Source organism: Coptis chinensis, chromosome 8, assembly GCF_015680905.1.
Source record: "Coptis chinensis isolate HL-2020 chromosome 8, ASM1568090v1, whole genome shotgun sequence".
NCBI classification, from domain to species: domain Eukaryota; kingdom Viridiplantae; phylum Streptophyta; class Magnoliopsida; order Ranunculales; family Ranunculaceae; genus Coptis; species Coptis chinensis.
This window is the reverse complement of record NC_141463.1, coordinates 91016974-91027010: the sequence shown is the minus strand read 5'-3', so window position 1 is coordinate 91027010 and position 10037 is coordinate 91016974. Positions and strand designations below refer to the sequence as shown.

Genomic DNA, 10037 nt, shown 5'->3' with positions numbered 1-10037 from the left:
AGGTCTGAGTCCAAAGATACGGCCTTCGGAAAGTTCTGCTGACTTTTATGCGTTGTTTCTGCTTGCGTTGACTTTGACTTTTCTTCTTTGACCGGGATTTAAAAAGGTTTTTTCTACTTGAATCTTGGCATTTAATCATAGAACTTCTTTGCAACCAACCCTTGCTCCTTTATCTCGCAAAAGTGATACATTTCTGCACATAATTGACTCCAATACTTGAAATATATAAAAAAACGTAATCAACATTAACTTTTATTTATTACTCGCATAATTGGTCTAAAAGTATTATTGTTAAGGGGTCAAAACTACAGTTTTGGGCTCTTATCAGAAACCATCATTACTTCTCTATCATTACCTCATTTATTTATTTTTTGATGAATTCACTACCTCATTTAGATGGACGACTATCTATATTATTTGTTTGGTTTCAGTTTGTGTGCTGTGAATTTTGTTGTTGGCTTGATATATATTGTAATTAATCTTGATGCCATGGGAAAGTCTATAGAGCGGATAATGGAAATTGTATGAACGTCGAGGAAGGTTAAAAAGACAAAGTGCAAATTGAGCTTTGAAATATCACTAACCACAGTGCCTTTAGCCTTAGAATTACACTTAATTTTTCAAGCATTAGAATAAAATACAATAAGTTTTTTTATCCCTGGAGTTCTTGCTTATTTGAAATTTTAGGTAGGAAGCTAACCTCACAGGGAAATTTCCAGCAGCTTGAAATGGAAAACATGTGAAGTAGTACATCATACAAAACGGCGTTTTATAATTTGATATCATTGTTTACCCTAAGGATTTGCCTTTTCCTTTCTAACTCTTGAACTTCTTTCATTTCATTTGCTATATATAATGGGTCTGGAATTATGTATAATTGAGTATATAATGCTAGAAATTGGTTAAGAAAGTGTGTTAAATGAATGAGGATATATTGTCCTTCTTAGTTCTTACACCTTTTACCGATGAGCAATTATTAGGAAATAGGTAACAACCTACCAAAACTTTTGTTTTAACAGAAAAAATGGATGTATTCATAGTTTGACATTTTGCCACGCACTATCATAAAACTCATATATTTAAGTGGGTGCAGACATGATTCCAAAACCGGAAAGTAAGCAATGGGCAATATTATGAAATATGAATTGCTTAAAAGTTTACAACGCGCGATGTTGCTACAAAAGGTTGAGAAATGCCCTATACCGATTCTCAAAAGTCAGTGATTTATTATTTCTACTAAAGTTGATACTATACATTGTTAAGAATCGGAAGTTCATGCAATGGAGTTCTGTTAGAGTTAACAATAAATGTTTTTTCCAACTATAATAGTGATGCTTACAGTTCTTCTACATAGTTCAGAGGCATTTAGATCCTGCAAAAAGAGATTGAATGGAGTATTTGGCTTATTGATCCGACAAGTAGACAATATCTAAGTTTCACATTACTCAAAGTTGGTGAGACATTTTGAATATTTAGTCTTAGTTTATTTTTCGTAAGTTTCACATTACATTGACAATTGATTATGTGTGATTTTGATATTTATATGGTTTACCGAACCGTAATTCCTTTTTACCACTATTTACTAAGCTTATGGTTTTGTTTAGCAGCTGCTGTGAGTGAATGATGGATTCAACATGGAGACAACAATAACACTCACAAAGGAGGTAAGAATTTATGTGACTCATTTGATGCCAGTTTATTTTGAATTGGAAATGAAGGAATGACCTTCTTATAACTCTCATATGCATTACTACTTAATTGGTGGCCTTCTAAAACTACCCATTGTGTTGATTTAGTTCTGTATCCACTGGAACAAAAGAAAAGGAAGACCTCTAGCTTATATCCGACTTACCTCATAACTACTCTAGACAATCATATTGTTGCATACATCATTCGACATGCTCTAATTACATAATCTGATTTAGTTCAGGTAGTATTGGTTTTTCTACATTACGTGACCTCTATTAAAATATTTGTTTGAAAAAGGCCTCAAGTTAGAGCTTCCGCCTAAGGCCTCGCCTTGGGTTGATCCAACCCTGCGCGTATGCATATTTACTTGCCTTTCATCCTTAAGGTATTACAACAATTTTTTTCACATGCACGACACCATTTTTTTCTTTTATTAATTATTAATATTAATCCTCTTTTTCCCTGTCATTTTTATATTTTTTTAAAAACAAGTCCTTCAGAGTTTACATTACTCGCTTATATTTTGTCCCTTTACTAATCTTATTTTTGTCACTAAAAAAAAATGTTGTCACTCCACTCTAGAAGGTCAAGTACGTACCTATTTATTTGCTTATTTTGTAGTTATTTTTATCCTTGAGTTACTCCATGTTCTACACCTTTAAATTGAGGTCACTACTCACCCTTGGACTTTATGATCAGCGAATATTTGACCCTCAATTGGACTTGCCCACACATTAGTTGATTAGTTTAACTACTTTTTGAGATTGTTTGTTTCAGTTACTTTTAAGAACTGATGCATGGTCCTGTTCTGCCTATGGTTGTAGTGTATTATATTTGCTTGAGTCAAGTCTTTGTTGATTTCCAAGTGTGCGTGATCCCACAAATGTCAAGGTTGGGCTAAATACTTATGTCTGTATTGTGTAGTGACTTGCAATAGGTTATCAATCACTTAAAAAAGATTTGGGACCCTTATCTATGCCTCATATTGGGATCAGGAGATTTGAACATAGACTAATAACCCATGGTGTGGCAGAGATGTATCTTGAGCCCCATTGTAATGGTTGACTTTATATGGCTTTTTGTTCGTAACACCTTACTTGAGACAACTTTTTGTGTTTTACACTCCTCTCCAAACAATGTTTTCTCTCATTTTTGTGTCTTATTCAGTTGTACAATGTTTCTATTGCTTTTTTGAAGATTTCTTTTAACTATTTTATGATCTCAGGTTATGCTCAAATCAGGAGACCCACAAACTAAAAACTAGATGCAAGCAACCGAGTTTTAATGTTCCTATTTCTCATAAGATAACTGCTGGCTTGTTGTTTCTTTTTCAGCCCGTTAAAGTAGTTTTGAATGGTTTATTTTTATAACTGGATTTATTTGATGATTGTTTTTTGTTTGTAGCTGACGTTGGGGCAAGTAGTGAGGCATAAATTGTGTGAAAAAAGAAAGGTAATTTGGTTTTTGGTTCGATTTAGTTTATTTTGGATATTGCATTGAAGAGTTAGATTATGTTTTGCTTTGATGGATGTAGAAAGCAAAGAGGAAATGGGTTAGTTTAGTAAGTCTAGATTGTTTTTCATTTTTGACTTCTTGATTTAAATGGATTATGTAGATTAGTAAATGCTTAAAGGTAATATGTGAGTATCATGTAAGTGTTTAATAGTGTTTGATATAGGCCAAAAACTTGGGTTACAACATTGTGTTCTCATATGAGAACAAACTAGAAAAGGAAGCTTCCATTGTGAGATTGTGATATATGAGTCATTTACAAGTTTATTTGTCTTAGGTCCTTGGCTTAAATTGTGAGATACGTATTCTCTTAAAAGCAGTGTGGATTTCCAGTTTGGCTCAAATTCATTCATGGTATCAGTTTCAAGACAATGAGCCTTTCAAGGTTAGGTGTTTAAGACTATAAGTTCCTTTCCCTCTCTATATACTGCTCATTTCCCCCTTTTTAATTTGGTTAACTTATATGCGATTATATGATAGGTTGCAATGGACAAATTTACAAAAAAAAATGCAAACATGGTGAAGGTAGAAAAGTTGTTTGAATCTCAAGGGAGAAACATCATATTTTTAAAAACCTCTTAAACTCAGCCATGCCTCTGAGTGTGTGTCTATAGTTAGAGGTTTTGGAACAGTCTTCATTAGCAATGTTTGGAATAGAATTATTAATATTCACGTAGACAAAGTGCTGCAAGGAGATACACTTCATTTGGCATATAGGTGTGAATGCTGCAGCACTCCTAACTATATATGAAAGGTACTATTCAATGTTTCTTTAGGGCATGGGGAAACAAGTATGGATATATATGTTTTATTGCAATTTTTATGTTGTTGCTACATAGATCCTGTGATGTAACATTGTTTTCCAAACACTTGCTTTTACAACAGATCAAAAAGTTGTTTTTTCATTTAGCTAAAAGATGTTATTAGTGGCTCTAGGTATGAAAGATACAATAGCAAACCTATAGTCCTGTCTCAGTTAAATGACATAAACACCACTACCACCCTATCTTAGTTATATTGCAATCAATTTTATAAATGTTGTTTTCCTTTTTAACAATCACTACTACAATCCTCCATTTCCTATTTCTATTTTATTTAATGTCTCCCTTTTTGAGTTGCTGTTGGTGTTGATTATCACGGATTCCTTAATATTTTCGTCATCAGACCGTTCAAGACCGTTAATGAATATAGTATACCATCACACACACACACACACACACACACACACACATATATATATATATATGCATGCCTAATACATTATTTACTAGCTTGCTTATCTACTGTTGGTTACTTTTTTTACGCTATTATGTAGTGCGGTTTCATACTTCTATAGTGTTTGCATACAAATACCCATATTCACCTACTATTGTTTTTTCTTTTATTTATTTTCTTCAGTATCACAATTGTCTATACTGACTGCAGGTGTACATCAACTGCTATTGCTACTGATTTGTTCCTTGGATCTAATGCTACTAGAAGTCTAGATGGATTCATTTCTTGGAAGTGCATGGCCTCGACCATCTTGGCAACATCATTAAGTATTTTATGCTAAGTTTCTACATTCCCATTAGAAGGTAGATACGAGGAAGCTCACGGGAGTGTATAGGCAATACAGTTTGTCAAAAGTCGAGTCAGCGACAAGATCTAAACCGACACTACTTTTATTAACTATACTAATATTATGTGATATGGATTTAGGCTTCTAAGCTCCAACTCATATTCTACTTTGACTATACGAGTATGTAATAGTGTTTTGATATTTCTTTCTGATGAATAAGAAGAAAAAGTTTTGTCAATTCATAGATTTTCATTTCAGTTCAGAAAGTTTTGCTCTATCTATTAATTTATCGCTATCAGTCTGTATGTAAACAACAATTAATGCAAGTGTAACACGTGCCATTCTTTTAGCTACTCAGTCGTCTCCCATTTCAGAATCATGGTAGGTATTGTTTATATTTTGATTCTTATATTCTTAGATCAAATTATTTCAGAAGCTATGTGGATTTACGTATTCTATAGTTAGAAATTGATTTTCAGATGTCAATTAATGAGGTGAATTAAGAATGCAAGCCATTCTATTTTGAAATATATGTATATGCAAGTCACTTTGAGAATAAAAAATTCCAAAGTGTGGAAAGAACCTATTGGTTTAGGATCCTTTGGTAATGGGAAAAAAGTTTGTGAAATTGAGCCATTTATATCGAGCTGCTGGGGTTTGGAGCTTGTAGACACCCTATTTTTGCACCCCAGGCATAATTCGTTCACGATTTTGCCTTGAATTAAATTTGATCATATAAGGTGATTTGTTTTATAGAGTCTTCATTTCTAAATCAAACTTCTTTCTTTTCATCTTCTTTTAGCGTCTTTAGACTCTCCTCATCATGTTTTAGCTATGGCTGAAGTTTCGTTGCTTTCAAAGTTTTGAGCTAAAAATGACCAAAATGCACCTGTAACCATTTGGAGCCAAAATCTCATTTTTCCACTCTTTCTTTGGATGAGATTATTTCATATTTGAATTCCCCTTGAAAAATCCTTTGAAATGAATACAAGCTTGCCTAGGTTCCTTTTGGATTTCAGAAACCCTAATCTTGCCATATCCTGTTTCAGCCCGTTGTGCGCGCTGTTTAATGCAATATATTATTGGAGTAAGATTTCGACCCAAGGGTATTTTTAAGAGTTCATGGGCCTTCCTAATGGATTCATGAACAACTTTTATGAAGAAGAGTTTGCCTAATTTTGACTTGGTCAAAGGGAATTTGCAGCATTGAAAATATGGTCAAAATGGGCCTTTTTGAGGATTTTGGACATGTGCTCGTGGGCTGTGGATCCAGCTCGAGTTGGACCTTTTCATTAGGGTTTCTAGCCCATTTTTCAATTCTCCAAAAACTTAGAGAACCTTCTTTATTGTTTGATTTGATTTGATCCCTAAAATCAAGAATATTCTAAAGAATATGCCATTTTGGAGCCAAGTTTGGAAACTCTGGATTGTGGGCTCATTGAGGACGTGTAGGGTTTGATTTTTTGCCCTAATCCATCTAAAAGATCCAAAAACCAAGGGCCAGGATCACACCCCTTATCCCACCTCTTGAATCAAGGGCCAGATTTAGGAGGTGCAACTAGAAAGAGATCAAGCCACTGAATTTTTCTTAATCAATACTCAGCCATTGGATCAAACTCATTACCATATTTGAATCCACACCCAAAATCTATAAATATGGGTCTCATTCACCCACAAAAAATCATCTGGAGCTAGTATTTCGGAGTTAATAATCTGGAACTAGTTATTCATAACTAATAGCCTAGTAGTTTTCTTTTCTAGTTCATCATTCTAGAGTAGAATTTCTTTAGTTTAATATGGAGTTGAAGGTAAAATTTCGACTTAGAGGTTTTTCTAATGAGGTTCTTCGTGTTCTTCGTCTTTAGTCTCCTTTTCCCCTCTTTCGATCTTGAGTAAAAGTTTTTTTTCACCAAAAGTTGTTTTTTTCTCAAATCACCTGTTTCAATCCAAAAATCACAATTGTCAATTCCATATCAAGTTTATCATCATCATTCATCAACAATCAATCAATATTAACAATCAATTAATCAATCTACAATCAAGTATGAGGCAACATTCCAAACAAGGTGACATCTTTCTTTTCTCTTTTATTTCATTTAGCATTGCATATTAGGTTATTTTTTTAGTTTTATTATAGCATATAGTTATTAGTCTTTAAATAATTTAGTGAAGATCATCCAACTTGGTAAATTAATTTTCAAGCTTTCTTCGTTTTCCTATCTCAAAACTTTACACCTCGATAAAAGTAAGGTTGGTTTTTACCAGGCGAATGTGGGTGCCTAACAACTTCCCATATCGTACCTTGACTCCCGAACCCAATAATCATCTAGTCTCAAGGGCTAGTATTTCACATAGGTTTTACTCAACTTTTCCTTAATAAAGTTAGTGGCGACTCTAAAATCAATTGCATAGACCTAGGTACACATTTTTGTGCGTACAGAGCTTGAATTGCTTTCAGGTCTTTCCATAGTACCATTGGTTATAGGTTGCTACTATCTATAGAACTATTGCAATTGTGTACATGCCAATTGTTGTTTTGTGCAAATTCATTGGACTAACCTCAAATAATAGTTAACTGAAAATCAGATAATCTTTAATGATCTCACATAGTGAATCATGTATAATTATTTTTTAGGTCATAGTTGCATAGACACAACAGAAGAATTAATAAAAGTTGAATTGGTATGGGATAATTAATTGAAAATCGAAAACTGGATGCAAATGCATTGAACTAAAATTAAAAAATAATAATTAGCGGGAAATCGGAAACTGGTTGCACCTGCCGTTGAACAAACCTCAAAGAATAATTGATGGGAAATCAGAAATTGGAAGCAAATACATTGAACTAACATTAAAGAATTATTAACGGGAAATCAGTAACTGTATGCAAATGCATTGAACTCACCTCAAATAATAATTAATGGGAAATCGGAAACTGGGTGCAACTGTATTGAATTAATCTCAAAGAATAATTAACGGGAAATCTAAAAGTTGATGCAAATTAATGGAACTAACCTTAAAGAACAATTACCAGGAAATTAGAAACTAGATGCAAATGCATCGAACTAACCTCAAAGAATAATTACCTAGAAATCAGAAACTGCATCTAAATGCATTGAACTAACCTAAAAAAATTATAATTAACAGAAACTCGAAAACCGGGAGCAATTGAATGGAACTAACATCAAATAATGATTAACAAGAAATCAGAAACTAGATGCAATTGCATCGAACTAATCTCAGAGAATATTTAACGGAAAATTAGAAACTAGATGGAAATGCATTTAAATAACCTCAAAAAATAATTAACGAGATATTGAAAACATGATGCAACTGCATTGAACTACTATCAATAATGAAACTAGATCAATAATGAAACTTGATTTGAGAGCTTGGCTTATGCACATAATGAGAACTTGACTTGAGCTTGGCTTGATCAATAATTGAGAGCCAATTCTTGTGGGCCCGTATAGTGGGCCCACATACATTGACCAGTGGCGGGTTTGACAGTTGATTTTCTGCAAAATTTGGCATTGGATAGAGCTCGTCGCACTGATCATTCTGATGGTTCACTTGCCGAATTTGGAGTCCAGATTCAGAAGTTGTGAGTGTCGGAAGTTTGATGCTTGTTGGCACGCTAATCCTGTTCTGACCTTAAAATGTCCTGTTTGAGTCCCCGGGCTTTAGTCAGGCTTCATTGGATAAATCAGAATACTTCATGCATACACACTATTCCATGTTTAAATACTGATTTTGTCATTATTTTTACGTAGAGTGCGAAAACCTGTAAAAGCACGAAAATACAATTATTTCATGATTATTAACCACATAATTAACCAACATGCTATATCTCTACGGGGTTTTATAATACAGTTTTGGGTGCTTATCACTAATCACACCTCTTTCTAATTAATTAACTTCCAACTCTGACATTAACCAAATTAGCTATATCTCAAATTAGTAATTCCAACAAGGGAATTAGCCACCCATAATTGAACAAACAATAAGTTAATATTTCTTCATTAATTTTGAGATACACAACTTCTCTCAAATTTTAGATTCCCCAAAAATCCTCCAAGTGTTGGTTTTGAATTTATAGGCCCATCTGTCTCATTGCATAGTTTGTCAAACACCTAGTAAGCTAAAAGTGGGCTACTTCCTTCCATTGTCACCAAGTACGGTACGGGTTTAAAACGGTGTACTTGAAAAAAGCTTAGTTCGTGTTTTAAACGGAACGTCTCGGAAAAATAAAAAAAACAAAGGGTGAAAAAACGGGTTTAAAACATATAATACGTAAAAGAAACGGTAAAAACTGATGATAAAGAATACGATAGATAAAAAGTTTGATTTTTTTTTATAAGAGTGGAAAAAAGAATAAGCACAGAAAATAAAAATAATAATAATACAAATGAAATAAAATTCAAATACATGAAAGTATCAAATTATCAATTACTTATCCAAATACTATAAGTTTTAGATTCAGTACCAAAACACAACCCTAAATAAGATACTACTAATTACCAACCATAATAACATAATCAAGTACTATAAATAAGTGAATAACTTTAAAATTTCCAAGTATTAATAGTTTAAAGCAAAATAGAACTGTCTCAATAAATCAATCTAACGCCTACTCTTCGAAAAGGTAAACTCCAAAACCACCCCTTTTTCTTCTCCCATTTTCTTTTAGATAAAAGATAAATAATAAAATAATAATAAAGTTTTAAACGGGAGATTTTCAAAATCTCGGGTTTTAAACGTTTTTTAAATTTAAAATGCGATATTTTGAAAAACCTAAGTTTTAAACTAATACAAGACGTCTTACCAATTTAACTGTTTAAACGCGTTTTTTTGAAAAAAAAACGCCGAATTTGGTGACAATGCTTCCTTTCATATTTCAACACTTAACACACAAAAATGGACTTGCATTTTTCTTTGATTCAACAATTCTTTCTATCTTCAATATCTCACCCATGTTTTGCACATATAGAAACCAACAAGTTGACGTAGATAATGCTCTATTCAAATCATGTCTCACTTCTTGACTTTGGTCATATATATGAACTTTGAATTGCTTCCAACTTTGGGCATGAACTTGGACCTTTTCAAGTGTGTTTTATGCAAGGTCCCTACAAGAATATATAACCACTCAAATTAATACATGAAATTTCTAGTAACGTACACATACATGCAATTATACCATTATAATCACAAAAACGTGCACAATGAACTAGACCAAAGAAAATGCATAGTTTGACATAAAAATACACAATTA

General features: G+C 33.0%; 1 long non-coding RNA gene across 1 annotated transcript; it reads left to right on the top strand.

The window, feature by feature from the left end:
- Positions 1–1217: 1217 nt before the first annotated feature.
- Positions 1218–3022, top strand: LOC147484273 (uncharacterized). The gene is made up of 3 exons (XR_015203510.1): positions 1218–1454; positions 1608–1664; positions 2915–3022. It is a non-coding gene; the product is annotated as an uncharacterized LOC147484273 (long non-coding RNA).
- Positions 3023–10037: the final 7015 nt, after the last annotated feature.